Raw genomic sequence first — 16,218 nt, 5'->3', positions numbered from 1 at the left:
GAAAATACCTGGAGTTAAGTCCTCTGCTTGTAATTTTTTAGTAACTGTAAATGGGTGCTCTAGCAATTTTTCCAGCTCAGTCACCTGATTCCACTGACTTTCATTTAGCATCAGTTGAGGGTTAGCCATGTCTACAAGAAAGGTTTTCAGTTCAACCAAGCTCTGAATCATTAACTAAGTACTGCCCCATCGTGTGGCTTGATCAATAATTGCCCCTTTTCCAGCACGTCTCTTCAAAATTGAGTCAACTTTAGGGGTTCTGGCAACAGTAGCCAATTTTCTCACCTTGCCAATCAGTGCAGCAGCATGTCCTTCTTGCAGACTGTCTCTTATAGCCAGCTGTAGCGTATGCACAACACAGCGCATGTGATGAATGAAAGAACATATTGACACAGTTTCAACAAGATCATCTAAACTATCATGTTGCTGTTCATCTGAAGCAACTTCAGTTTGCTCCTCAGTTACAATACTGTGTTCCTCTATTTCAAACTTTCTGTGTCTGTGGACCCAGAATGTTCTTCTAGCTGCTGGTCACCATCATTACTCTCATTCATTAGCTTAATAGTACTTATCATATTTGAAGCATTGTCAGTTACGACAGAAAGAACTTGCTCTTTTTTAAGTTCATAGTCTTGCAGAACCTTTTCCACCAAGACCTGGAGAAACTCACTGGTGTGATGAGCTTTGGTGTCTTTACTGCCAATGTCTTGGTAACTATTTCATTTTTGTCACAAACAAATCGGACATTGATGGCAAAATAGTTCACTCTGTTACGTGTGCAGGCATCCATTTTAAGAAACAGAAAGCGTCCCTAGAGAGTTTTTTTAAGTTCTTCCTTTTGTTTAAAAGCTTCTTCGATTACTAATTTTCTAATACTCTCTCTCTCCAGAGAAACACCAAGCTTGCGGGCCATTTCCCCATTCAGACACATAAAAGCTGGTCGTGAAAATAATGAAATAGGCACACTATCCTTTACAACAAGCTCTATGATCTGTTTTTTAAATGTATCTACTGTCATTGTCACAGTAACTTTGTCACTGACAAAATATCTTGCAACTGATGGCTGCAAAGTTCTCTGCTCCTTTGTTTGGCTGGAAGAGCTGGGCACTGGTTCATTGGTTTGAATGCAGTCTTTCTCATCCACTGCTTTCAGTACTTCTGGATGAAAGCACTGTAAATGTCTCTTTAGATTAGAAGCTCTGGTAGGAGCATTTTTATCTTTGCCTGAATATGCACTCATCTTGGCTTCACAGCATTTGTTTTCGTCTGGATCATTTGTCATACACTGACAGACATAATGTTTTCTATCTTGAGTGATGGTGAAATGTTCAAATACAGCTGATTTAATGTGATGCTTCTTTGACATTCTCAGGTTTTTAATTCTGCATTCACAATCCAAATGACAATTGTTTTTCCTAAAAACAATTGTACAACATTATTGCCAGGTCATACAACTGATATAGTGGTCAGTAATACTGTTATTATTCCTCATGTACTCACAGTTAACTGATGCAAAGTTTGTTGAAAGGATAATACTTCTTACAGTCTTCCTCTTCTGAGTAGCAGGCAGCTGTGAGATGCTTGGAAGACGCACACCTAGTATGATCTAGTCTAGAGGAGGAGCTTTACTACTAAGAATTTACAACACATTTTCACTTTCAGTTTCATACATTGTAAGTAGGGGGGTTGGGGCAGCATGAGGTTAACCAAGTATAAGATTAGATAAGGGCAGTGGAGAACAGTGACACACAAGAAGTAAGAAATGTCTCTATCTCCAGCAGAACTGCTTATCACTGTTGTTCATAGTTTGATAGAACATATATATCTGAGTAACATTTATAAAATTCATATGAAAGTTCAATTATGAAATATTAATACATTTTTTTTAAAGCTGGAGTCGGAGTTGGTACATTTCTACCGACTCCGACTCCGACTCCAACCAAAACTAACTCCGACTCCACGACTCCGACTCCGACTCCACAGCCCTGCTTTTTAGTGGCGCTGTAAGATACTGATAGCAGTATCTAAGGGGGTAAACAGGAGCGAACATAACCAACTCCGGTCGCTGCTGTTAGAGACAGGCACTCACATGAGCCGTGAGCTGTGCGATATTTTTTCTCACTCCCATTGGCAAGTCTCGGCCGATATACAGTGGGTATGGAAAGTATTCAGACCCCTTTAAATTTTTCACTGTTTCATTGCAGCCATTTGGTAAATTCAAAAAGTTTTTTTTTTCATTAATGTACACTCTGCACCCCATCTTGACTGAAAAAAAAACCAAATGAACTTTCTGCAAATTTATGAAAAAAGAAAAACTGAAACATCACATGATCATAAATATTCAGACCCTTTGCTCTGACATTCATATTTAAGTCATATGCTTTCCATTTACTTGTGATCCTCCTTGACATGCTTCTACTCCTTCATTGGAGTCCTGCTGTGTTTAATTAAACTAATAGGACTTGATTTGTAAAGGCACACACCTGTCTATATAAGACCTCACAGCTCACAGTGCATGTCAGACCAAATGAGAATCATGAGGTTAAAGGAACTGGCCAAGGAGCTCAGAGACAGAATTGTGGCAATGCACAGATCTGGACAAGGTTACAAAAGAATTTCTGCAGTGCTCAAGGTTCCTAAGAGCACAGTGGCCTCCATAATCCTTAAATGGAAGAAGTTTGGGACCACCAGAAGTCTTCCTAGACATGGCCGTCCAGCCAAACAAAGCAATTGTGGGAGAAGAGCCTTGGTGAGAGAGGTAAAGAAGAACCCCAAGATCACTGTGGCTGAGCTCCACAGATGCAGTAGGGAGATAGTTAAACTTTGTGGAACTTTCTTCTATCACTGCAGCCCTCCACCAGTTGGGCCTTTATGGCAGAGAGACCTGACGGAAGCCTCTCCTAAGTGAAAGACATATGAAAGCCTGCATAGAGTCTGCTGAAGAACACATGAAGGACTCTCAGACTGTGAGAAATAAGATTCTCTGGTCTGATGAGACAAAGATAGAACTTTTTGGTGATAATTCTAAGCGGTATGTGTAAAGAAAACCAGGCACTGCTCATCACCTGCCCAATACAATCCCAAAAGTGAAACATGGTGGTGGCAGCATCATGCCATGGGGTGTTTTTGCTGCAGGGACAGGACAACCGGTTGCAATTGAAGGAAACATGAATGTGGCCAAGTACAGAGATATCCTGGATGAAAACCTCTTCCAGAGTGCTCTGGACCTCAGTCTTAGCCGAAGGTTCACCTTCCAACAAGACAATGACCCTAAGCGGACAGCTAAAATAACAAAGGAGTGGCTTCAGAACAACTCTGTGACTGTTCTTGACTGGCCCAGCCAGAGCCCTGACCTAAAGCCTGTCAGGGTCCTGACAGCCCCGGCATACAGCCTCTGCTAAGCAGGGACTCACCGGCACCGTAGGGACCCCTGGGGACAAGAACAGCTGGACAATAAAGATGCACGGGACCTGAATGTAGAAATTTAGAAAGCCGGCACAGGACCTACGGTCATGTGAACGGTCATGTGACTGCAAGGGGGCAGGGCTTAGCGTCCTGCTTTGAGAGGAGGAAGAAAACTCAGTCGGGCAAAGCAGAGGTCAGGCACAATCCAGGCAAGCGAGGTACAGCAGGGATAAACAGACGGAAGGTCAGACAAAGCCAAAGGTCATACACAAGATATCAATACAGTACCAGGGATGAGACAGAACGGACAGTCAGGGCCAAGCAGAGATCAAAAACCAAACGGACGTAGAAGGTACCAAGCAAAATCCAAAGCGATATCCAGAGAACAGACTGAGTCATACACAGGGAATCAAGCAACCAGAACACAGCACTAACACACTCAGGGGTCACCACACAATGCCAAGGGCAAAAGTATAACTGACGGGGGATGGGAACTTCCTGACTTCCTGAGAAGCCTCCCTAGAACCAATGAGAGGCCACCCTAATAGGTCCCAGGTGTGCAGGTGAGAGTCTGCACTGCGATCAGAACATTGACCCCAGAAGTGCCAGTCACCCAACAATGGTATCATGACAGTACCCTCCTCTCAACGGGGGGCCTCTGGACCCCCAGGTTTGCCCGGGTACCTAGCATGGAAAGCCCGAGCCAGACGATCCGCATGCATCAACCGGGCCGGCACCCAGGACCTGTCATCCGGCCCATACCCCTTCCAATGAACTAGGTACTGTACTGACCGCCGTACCAACCTAGAATCTACAATGTGACCAATCTCATATTACACATATCCATCAACCGAAACCGGAGGAGCAGCGGACTCGGATTCTCCCCGGACTGCTTCAAACGGCTTCAGTAGAGATCTATGGAAGACGTTAGGGATCTTGAAAGAGGGTGGGAGGCACAGCCTGTACGCTACCGGGTTGATTTTTTCCACAATCTTGTAAGGGCCAAGGAATTTGGGGCCCAACTTGGCTTACGGAACCTTTAACTTAATGTTTCGCGTGGAGAGCCAAACTTTCTCTCCCACCTGAAACATGGGACCAGGTGTTCGTTTCCTGTCCGCGAAAAACTTATACCTGCCTTGAGACCTAGATATACGCCGCTGGACTAATGCCCATGTATCTTTTAACCGGTGAACAGAGTCCTCAGCCCCGGGGCCCCCCGAATCCAGACGAGAAAACTCACCAAAATGAGGACTGAACCCATAGTTGATGAAGAAAGGGGACATACCAGTGGACTGACTCACCCGACTATTGAAGGCGAATTCAGCCAATGGCAGTATATCACACCAGTCATTCTGTCTAGCAGAAGTCAGACATCTGAGGATCTGTTCCACAGACTGATTAGTGCGTTCCATCTGACCATTACTCTCAGGATGGTATGCAGACGAAAAGGACAGAGATATCCCTAATTTTTAACAGAAAGCATGCCAAAACTTAGCCACAAACTGCACACCACGATCAGACACCACATTCAGGGGTACCCCATGCAAGCGGACCACATGCTGCACAAACAATCTGGACAAGATCTCAGCAGAAGGTAATGCTGGCAGGGGTACAAAATGAGCCTGCTTACAAAATCTGTCCACCACTACCCATACCACCGTTTTACCCCTGGAGGAGGGAAGATTGGTAATAAAATCCATGGACAGATGGGTCCACGGTCTTTCAGGAACTTCCAAGGGCATCAGCTCCCCCGCCGGCCGGCTATGGGAGCTTTTAGAACGAGCGCAGACCCCACAACCAGAAATGAATTTCTTTATATCAGAACCCAGAGTAGGCCACCAGAAGATCCTAGCCACCGCCAGTCGCGTGGCTGATATACCAGGGTGAGCACACAACTTGGATTCGTGGAACTCTTGCAAGAGTATAAGGCGAAGTTGTTCTGGGACAAACAACTTGCCCCCTGGTTTGGTCGCAGGAGCCAGCTGTCAGAGACACCGCACTACACTTGCTCATAAAGCCAGTGCGTGTGTCCTGAGTACAGAAGCAGTGCTAAGAGTTACCTGGGGAGCAGGGCAGCAGAGGTGACCAGGCGTGCTTCAACTAATAGTGTCAGGGTCCAGAGAACTCAGATTATGGCAAAGCAGAAGTCATGCACAGTACAGACCAGCGAGGTACAGGAGGGATAAACAGACGGGAGGTCAGACAAAGCCAAAGGTCATACACAGGATCACAGTACAGTACCAGGGAGGAGACAGAGCGGATAATCAGGGCCAAGCAGAGATCAAAACCAAACAGACATATAAGGTACCAGGCAGAATCCAATGCGATATCCAGGGAACAGACCGAATCATACACAGAGAATCAAGTAACCAGAACACAGCACTAACACACTCAGGGGTCACCACACAATGCCAAGGGCGAAAGTATAACTGACAGGGATGGGAGCGTCCTGAGGCTATAAGAAGCCTCCCCCAGAACCAGGGAGAGGCCACAATCATAGCCCCAGGTGTGCAGGTAAGCCTGCACCGGGATCACAACCTTTAACCCCAGAAATGCCAGTCATCAGCACTGGTTCCAGACATTAACCCCACGTGTGCGAGTCAAACCCGCACTGAGATCATGACAGTACCCCCCTCTCTACGGGGGGGCCTCTGGACCCCCAGGCTTGCCCGGGTACTTAGCATGGAAAGCCCGCACCAGGCGATCAGCATGCATCAACCGGGCCGGTACCCAGGACCTGTCCTCCGGTCCATACCCCTTCCAATGAACCAGGTACTGTACCGACCGCCGTACCAACCTGGAATCTACGATATGACCAACCTCGTACTCCACCTGCCCCTCGACCAAAACCGGAGGAGCAGCAGACTCGGAGTCTCCCCGGACTGCTTCAAAAGGTTTCAGTAGAGATTTGTGGAAGACGTTAGGGATCTTGAAAGAGGGTGGAAGGCACAGCCTATACGCCACGGGATTGATTTTTTCCACAATCTTGTACGGGCCAATGAATTTGGGTCCCAACTTGGCTGACGGAATCTTTAACTTAATGTTTCGCGTGGAGAGCCAAACTTTCTCTCCCACCCGAAACATGGGACCAGGTGTTCGTTTCCTGTCCGCGAAAAACTTATACCTGCCTTGAGACCTAGATATGCACTGCTGGACTTCTGCCCATGTATCTTTTAACCGCTGAACAGAGTCCTCAGCCCCGGGACACCCCGAATCCAGATGAGAAAACTCACCAAAATAAGGACTGAACCCATAGTTAATCAAGAAAGGGGACCTACCAGTGGATTGACTCACCCGACTCTTGAAGGCAAATTCAGCCAACGGCAGTGCATCGCACCAGTCATTCTGTCTAGCAGAGGTTAGACACCTGAGGATCTGTTCCAGGGACTGGTTAGTGCGCTCCGTCTGCCCATTGCTCTCAGGATGGTATGCAGACGAAAAGGACAGAGACATACCTAATTTTTTACAGGAAGCACGCCAAAACTTAGCCACAAACTGCACACCACGATCAGACACCACATTCAGGGGTACCCCATGCAAACGGATCACATGCTGCACAAACAACCTGGACAACGTCTCAGCTGACGGTAGTGCGGACAGGGGTACGAAATGAGCCTGCTTAGAAAACCTGTCCACCACTACCCATACCACTGTATTACCCTTAGATGGAGGGAGATTGGTAACAAAATCCATGGATAAGTGAGTCCATGGCCTTTCGGGCACTGCCAAGGGTATCAGCTCCCCTGCCGGCCGGCTATGAGAGCTTTTAGAACGAGCGCAGACCCCACAACCAGCAACAAATTTATTATGTCCGAACCAAGGGTAGGCCACCAAAAGATCCTAGCCACCGCCAGACGTGTGGCTGAAATACCAGGGTGAGCACTCAGCTTGGATTCATGGAACTCCTGCAAGAGTTTCAGGCGAAGTTGCTCTGGGACAAACAACTTCCCCTCCGGCTTGGCCGCCGAGGCCTGCGACTGGGCCCCCAGAATCTCCCGTTCCAATTCAGATGAGACCTCTGCTATCACAACCCCAGGGTGAAGAATGGAGGACGGTGGCTCAGGGGGCGACACCGGCTGAAAACTGCGTGATAAGGCGTCAGCCTTGACATTCTTAGATCCTGGACGAAATGTAATCGTAAACTGAAAACGGGAAAAAAAAAGTGACCAACAGGCCTGTCTGGGCGTTAGTCTATTAGCAGACTCAATGTACGACAACTTTTTGTGATCCGTGATCACCGTAACCGGGTGACTGGCCCCCTCCAAAAAGTGCCTCCATTCTTCAAACGCCAATTTGACCGCAAAAAGCTCTCTATTGCCTACGTCGTAATTTCTTTCCGCAGCAGAGAACTTCTGGGAAAAGAAAGCACATGGCCTGAGGTTGGTTAGAGTGGCAGGCCCTTGGGACAACACCGCCACCACCTCAGAGGCGTCCACTTCCACGACGAATGGTTTGGACGGATCTGGCTGCACTAACACAGGAGCAGACATAAAACATTTTTTCAGCATTGCAAAGGCCTCTTTTGCGAGCAAGGACCAATTTCTCACATCCGCACCTTTGCATGTTAGATCCGTGAGAGGTTTGACCACTTGCGAAAACCCCCGGATACATTTTCGGTAATAATTGGCGAACCCCAAGAAGCGCTGAAGACCCTTAAGATCTCGGGGTTGCAACCAATCCGCAATGGCCTGCACCTTCTTGGGGTCCATGCGAAAACCCTCACCGGATACAATTAACCCCAAAAAGGACAACTCTTGTACACAGAATACACTTTTCTCCAATTTGGCATACAAATGATTTTCTCTAAGCCTTTGGAGCACAGTTCGTACATGTTCCAAATGAGAATACTTGTCGGGGGAATATATCAAAATATCATCCAAGTAGATAACGACAAAACGACCAATGAGATCCGAGAATACCACGTTGATGAAATTCTGAAATATGGCAGGGGCGTTGGTAAGACCAAACGGCATGACTAAATTTTCAAATAGTCCCTCGGTCGTGAGGAACGCGGTTTTCCATTCATCCCCCTCCCGGACCCTTATCAAATTATATGCCCCCCGAAGGTCCAGTTTAGAAAACCACTTTGCCCCTGATAGTTGGTTACATAAATCGGGAATCAACGGAAGGGGGTACGTATTCCGTACAGTAATTTGATTAAGCTCCCGGAAGTCGAGACAGGGACGTAACCCGCCATCTTTTTTCTTTACAAAAAAGAAACCTGCCGCCACAGGTGAGACTGAAGGACGTATGTGTCCTTTGCGCAGACTTTCAGTAATGTACTCCTTCATAGCCAAGCGCTCAGGACCGGACAAATTAAACAGACGGGCTTTGGGTAATTTAGCCCCCGGGACCAGCTCAATAGCGCAGTCAAAGGGTCTATGTGGCGGTAACGTCTCGGCCTCGCTTTCGGAGAATACATCTTCGAAGTCCTTCAGGCATTCCGGAATACCTTCCAGCTCGACAGATGATACAGACACAGATTTAACAGGTTCAACCAGCAGTGCGGATTTATCACATGACTCAAAATCATTAAACCCCCATTGAACAATCTCCCCCATTTTCCAGTTAATAACTGGGTTATGGCGTTGTAACCAGGGCATGCCCAACACCAACCCTGCAGGTAGATTGTTCAGCACAAAACAACTTTGGTTTTCCACATGAGTAGCGCCCACTCTGAGTGAAAACAAGTCAGACATAAAGCGAATTCCCTCCTTAGTGACGGGAGAGGAGTCAATGGCCATCACCTTGATCGGAACCTTGAGCCTAACTGTCCCTATCTTGCAGTGTGTGACCAAATGGGAGTCAATGAGATTAATCGATGACCCGCAGTCCACGAAGGCTGTAGAGGAAAAAAGAACTACCGTCCACAAACAGTTCCACAGGCAGTAACACTTTAGAAAATGAGGAAAAGGGTACCTGATGGTCTGAGCAGTCTCCCTGTTGACTACCCAGACCTAGCCGTTTCCCGCCGACCGGGTTTGAAGACGGGCAATCAGGACACTCCCTTTCCAGTGTCCCGTTTTACCGCAGTAAAAGCATAACTGCTTGTCCTTCCGGCGTTTCCTCTCCATATCCTTCAGGGAGAGGGCGCCTACATCCATAAGCTCAGGGGCAGTCTCTTATCCACTGGGGAACAATGGAGTTTCCACCTGCATCACCCCTCTGGCCCGCAGCCTGTGGGCCATCCGGACGGCCTGGGTTATGGCGTCCTCAAGAGAGTTAGGTGGGGGATGTAACGCCAAGGCATCCTGCAGCTGCTCGGACAAGCCTTTGCGAAAGAGTCATCGGAGTGCGGCGTCGTTCCACGAGACCTCTGCAGCCCAGCGGCGGAACTCAGTACAAAACCACTGAGTGTTTCCCCTGACAGACACTCATCACCATGTCCTCTGCCAATCGCACTCGGTCAGGCTCATCATAAATGTGCCCGAGGGCCTCAAAGAATGCATTCACAGACACTCTCTCAGGGGCAGTTGGAGAAAGGGAGAAAGCCCAAGCTTGTGGTGATCCTCTTAATAGAGACATAACAACCCCGACCTTCTGACTTTCGTCCCCAGAGGAACGTGGTTTCAAACTAAAAAAAAGTTTGCACCCCTCCATGAAGACCCTGAACTCCTTTTGGTTTCCAGAAAAAAAGTCAGGCAGTTTAACAGGTTGTTCTGGGGACACCAAAACAACACTCGACCAAGCCCCCAGAGACCCAGGAGCTAAAGCCCCCCGCACTGTCTCAGAAACCTGCTGCTGAGAGCGAGCCAGAGCTTGCTGCTCCAGAGATAAACCCTGAAACATCTGACTCAGACTTTTCATCCGGTCAGCCAGAGACTGTATGGGATCCATAACTCTCTGCACAAAAAACCTCCCAAAAACTTAATGGTCAGTTATAATGTCAGGGTCCTGAGAGCGCCGGCGTACAGCCTCTGCTAAGCAGGGACTCACCCGCACCGTAGGGACCCCTGGGGAAAAGAACAGCCAGACAATAAAGATGCACAGGACCTGAATGTAGAAGTTTAGAAAGCCGGCACAGGACCTACGGTCATGTGAACGGTCATGTGACTGCAAGGGGGCGGGGCTTAGCATCCTGCTTTCAGAGGAGGAAGAAAACTAAGAGTCGGGCAAAGCAGAGGTCAGGCACAATCCAGGCAAGCGAGGTACAGGAGGGATAAACAGACGGGAGGTCAGACAAAGCCAAAGGTCATACACAAGATATCAATACAGTACCAGGGACGAGACAGAATGGACAGTCAGGGCCAAGTAGAGATCAAAAACCAAACAGACGTAGAAGGTACCAAGCAGAATCCAAAGCAAAATCCAGAGAACAGACCGAGTCATACACAGGGAATCAAGCAACCATAACACAGCACTAACACACTCAGGGGTCACCACACAATGCTATAAGAAGCCTCCCCAGAACCAATGAGAGGCCACCATAATAGGTCCCAGGTGTGCATGTGAGAGTCTGCACTGAGGTCAGAACATTAACCCCAGCAGTGCCAGTCACCCAGCACTGGTATCATGACAAACCCAAATGAGCATCTCTGGACAGAACTGAAAATGGCTGTCCACCAACGTTCACCATCCAACCTGACGGAACTGGAAATGATCTGCAAGTAAGAATGGCAGAGGATCCCCACATCCAGGGGTGAAAACTTGTTGCATCATTCCCAAGAAGACTCATGGCTGTACTAGCTCAAAAGGGTGCTTCTACTCAATACTGAGCAAAGGGGATGAATACTTATGACCATGTGGTGATGTTTCAGTTTTTATTTTTAAATAAATTTGCAAAAATGTCTACATTTCTGTTTTTTTCAGTGAAGATGGGGTGCAGAGTGTACATTAATGAGGAAAAATGAACTTTTTTGAATTTACTAAAAGGCTGCAATGAAATAAAGTGAAAAATGTAAAGGGGTCTGAATACTTTCCGTACCGACTGTATGTGGCCAATTGCAGGATGCTGTGATTTTTTTCTCAGTCCGTTCTAAGCTGAGGAAAATAAAAAAGAAAATTAAAAAAGAAAAAATGAGCAGAGAATCACAAAACAACATTAGTCAGGGTGTAATCTGATTTTTTTTTTACAAAAAGGCTGAAATAACTCACATGTTGCGTTTTCCCACAATGTACGTCATATGTCGTAAATGGGTTAAAGAATAGAAAACTCTCTCTAAAATCTAAGATGTGTATATATTTATACTGGCTGTTATAAAGGGGTTGTAGCAAGTGTAGCATTACTTTCAGCAGACCTGTAGATAATGAGAGTGCATGTAAGTAATCGTGATGAGCAAGCGTGCTTGGATAAGGCGTTATCTGAGCATGCCTGTGCACTAACAGAGTGCCTTCAGCATGCTCGAATAATGTATAATAATGTATAATAATGCATGTCCTGTCGCAGTTTGCCAGCTGCAACACATGCAGGGATTGTCTGTTAGGAAATCCCTGCGTGTGTTGCGGCTGTCGAACAGCCGCGGGGACTCAGGCAATGTACGTGGCCCCGGCATCTTCACCTTCAGAAGTAACTCGGGGAACATATTATTCGAGCACGCTGAAGACACTCGGTTAGCACCCGAGCATGCTTGGGTAATCTCTTATCCCAGCACGCTCGCTCATCACTAGTAAGCCTGAAAAGTTCCAGTTTTGTTTCATCGCTCTGAATCCCAAATCTTCCGTGACGTATTTATATGGCTTTGTGCTTACTGAAGGCGACTTCCCTTGTGCTTTTGGGTCTGAAGAAATTATGTCTTGTTTGGGCAAGAAGACCTTCAGCATTTACTGTGCAACCTGAATCCTCAGTGCCCGCTGCAACCACATTCTGCACCAGGTCTTTTGCCTTCACTCCAGTTTTTGATCACCTGCTGCCTCTGGGATCTGGGGGAAGCTTCCACGGTCAGTTACTGCACCTCTATCTTTTTTGGACCAATTTCTTAACAACCCAAGAATATTAGTAACCTGGATGCCATTGCCCTTGAGGAATAGACTAAAATGCCTTAGGAAGGTTGCCAGAAGTCTGCCTGTGCGTCACAATTACAGCAGGTTACAACAGCCAGAGGGGCTCATCTAAGTACTAAAGATGCTCGAAGCCTTACTAAGTATCTCAGCATTTTCTCTCTTATATCTGCATCCCAGAAATCCCTTACAGATGGGTTCTCCGACCTGGAAATGAATCACGTAAGACCTAGGGATTCATGGTGTTACTTTTATTACAACAAGCTACAGGCTTTCTATGCATTTTTTAGACAATAACAGAGGCACTTCAAACAGCAAATTCATTTCAACTGTGCGGAACTCCATATAATCAGATACCCCCGACGACTAAGGAACATACAGACAGGTCCCCGACTGTTGCTCCACCGTCTCGTCATAAAAGGTTGGGATGTAAGTGACATAAGGCCATGACAGCGCAGGTTATTCTCTGATCTGAAAAATAAAGAATTGAATCAGATTTGAAGAATTCAAGGGAGAAAATGGGAAAAAAAAAGGAACATTCGGATATTATTTGTACTGTGCTGCGAGTCCACACAGAACTGGACAGAAGATCAAAACTGCCGGAGGCTGAAGAACAGCGCCATCTGGTGGCTGGTTGTAAACACAAACTTTTGGAAGCCTGAATAGTGGCTAGATGCCATTCAGGTACTTGGACAAACCCTTGTAAATCCCTGTGTTCCCTCCCCACAAGTAAAATAAAACAGAAACTTATACTCCTCTCTGGTGCCAGCCCTGTTCCCGCGGCGTTGGCACTGCCTCTCCCAAGGATCACGTAACATTTATGTCACATAATCCCTAACACCAATCAGCATTGCCATCATTCTCCCTTCCAGCTGATGTGATTTGACATGCCAAGGAAGTCAGAGCTGCGGCTGTTGTCACTACCAGTAGATTTCTTGATTTGTCCAAAAGTGGAGAGAATGAAGCCAACGCCGACTGGCCTCAGGGATCGTGTGACATAACAGTGATAGGTGATCCCTTGGAAAGCCAGTGCCAACACCGCGGGAACAGCGCCGATTGGGCACTGGGCTCACGTGACATAACCACTGCAGGACAGCCCCGGTAACATGAATGCAGAAACCGCTGGAATGGCACCAGAGGTGAGAATAATGTTTTCTATTTTATCAGAGCAAAACATTCAGATTGAGAAAGGGTTGTCCACTACTAGGCGTAACTAACTTCGTTAAGGTTGCGGGGTATATGACGATGCGTGGCGGTAGGGGCGTCGGGCATATGACGATGCGTGGCGGTAGGGGCGTCGGGCATATGACGATGCGTGGCGGTAGGGGCGTTGTGCATATGACGATGCGTGGCAGTAGAGGCGCCGGGCATATGATGATGCGTGGCGGTTGAGGCGTCGGGCATATGACGATGCGTGGCGGTTGAGGCGCCAGGCATTTGATGATGCGTGGCGATAAAGGCGTCGGGCATATAATAATGCGAGGCGGTAGGGCCGCCGGGTATATAACGATGCGTGGCGGTAGGGGCGCCGGGAATATGACGATGCATGGCGGTAGGGGCGCCGGGCATATGACGATGCGTGGCGGTAAAGGCGCCGGGCATATGACGATGCATGGCGGTAAAGGCGCCGGGCATATAACGATGCGTGGCGGTAGGGCCGCCGGGCATATGACGATGCGTGGCGGTAGGGGCGCCGGGCATATGACGATGCGTGGCGGTAAAGGCGCCGGGCATATGACGATGCGTGGCGGTAAGGGCGCCGGGCATATAACGATGCGTGGCGATAGGGCCGCCGGGCATATGACGATGCGTGGCGGTAGGGGCGTCGAGCATATGACGATGCGTGGCGGTAGGGCAGCCGGGTATGTGACGATGCGTGGCGGTAGAGGAGCCAGGCATATGAGGATGCGTGGCGGTAGGGCAGCCGGGTATATGACGATGCGTGGCGGTAGGGGCGCTGGGCTTATAACGATGCGTGGCGGTAGGGGTGCCGGGTATATGAAGATGCGTGGCAGTAGTGGCGCCGGGCATATGACGATGCGTGGCGGTAGGGCAGCCGCACATGATATTTACCACTATTTAGAGACATGCGCCTGCCACTACAGCTGCTATGTTACGAGCAGCCCTTCACATTTTGTGACCCTGTAATGTATACACGGGACGACCTCTTGCCACCATTTAAAGGGATTGTCCAGACCTAGGGTACAAGTCTGCAACCACTCCTGTCAGTGTGCACACTGCCATTATTCTCAATTTGTGGGCGCGGCGGGCACGTGACCATAAGTGTGCAGTTTGCATAAATGCAGCCACTGCAGACTAGACGTATGTGGCCTTTCTCAATACAAGGTGAATTGAGTGAGGCCAGACACGTCTAGTTGGAATGTGGCCGGGAGTATACAAATCACATACTTACAGTCATATGACCAGTGAATCCTGACAGTGCGCTCTTTTCCCTTCCATCAGAACGCAGTAAAGACGGACCACACTGGGCACGTCAGGACGACGCACACAGCATGTGAACGAGCCCCTACAGTCACACACAGGACAGGGAGCAAAAGGGATGGAAACACGGCTGAGTTCTTCACACTCATTTAGGAGATTTCTTGTTTCCGTTTTTGATGTGTTTTTTTTATTTTCTCATTCATTTGAATGGGTGGAAAAAAGCTTCAGAAAACACCGAACTGTTCCCCTATCCCATCAATGCGGGATAAGTTATTAACCCCTTTAATTTTCAGGTAGTGAACTGTTAGGCCTCATAAAGGCATCCCTGTTTTCACATAACCACTATAATGGGTTAAAAAAAAATAACAGATGGTTTATACAGAGAAACTGATCGAACATTGAGGAAAACGCTCCATGTTTTTCACATACAAGAAAAGTTGATGTCTGAATGAAGCCCAAAGATGTGTTCACCACCAAAACCAAAGTAATTGGCAGGAAACAGGACATGTACAATACTTGACTTTTTTTTGGCTAAAATGAATAAACGAGTGAAAAAAAATTGTTAAAAACAAAGAATTTATGTGCAGCAGATTAAAAAAAACAAAAACCTCATGTGTAGGCATTGCAAGACCTTAGGTATCCATGGTTCTGACGACTAGCAACTAACCGTCACTATATGAGTGGTCGTATCCTTAGATACCAAAGTTACTGCAACACCTGCACGTGAGGAAAGACAGAGCGAATCAGAAGAACTGTACTACATTACTAATTGGAGGTATTTGCTAATATTATTATTATTACACCTACTACATATTGGGAAAGGATCTTGGAGATGGGAGTACCCCTTTATTTAGCAGAGGTTAGGGTCGGGTAGCAGATTGTAAAGATACTGGAGCTCTGTTGCGCAGAAATTCGGATTACTATGCACATTTGACTCATGAGTAGATGGACGGGCGTACCAGCGCAGGCCTCGGCTCCTTTTTGCTTCTCCCCACTGTCTTCGTATCTGGTTACATAGTGGAGACACAGGCTCTGCTGCAGGACGTCACCTCTGCTCACCACCGTCAGGCGAGAGCCGGGGCGGCACCAGAGGGCAGAAGTGAAGAGGAGCCAAGGACTGCGTGGGGGCGCCAGTATGTCTGTCCACCGGGGCACTTTCACACCCAATTTGTTTGTACAAGAATGAAACACAAATATTTGGAGTAACGGAGCGCTGGATAACAATGGATCCATGGAAATACAATCCTGTGGTGCCTCACATTGCCTAGGCACCTTCTTACGGACACTTTCCCTTTAAAGTGGTTGTGTGGCACTTTAACCACTTCACCAGTTTCCATTTCTGCACCTTAATATTTTCCTCCCCTTCTTCCCAGAGCCATAACTTTTTTATTTGTCCCTTCAATATGGCCATGTGAGGGCTTGTTTTTTTGCGGG

Source organism: Dendrobates tinctorius, unplaced genomic scaffold, assembly GCF_039654945.1.
Source record: "Dendrobates tinctorius isolate UK_male_01 unplaced genomic scaffold, ASM3965494v1 ptg000020l, whole genome shotgun sequence".
Lineage (NCBI taxonomy): Eukaryota > Metazoa > Chordata > Amphibia > Anura > Dendrobatidae > Dendrobates > Dendrobates tinctorius.
Note: the sequence above shows the minus strand (reverse complement) of the source record.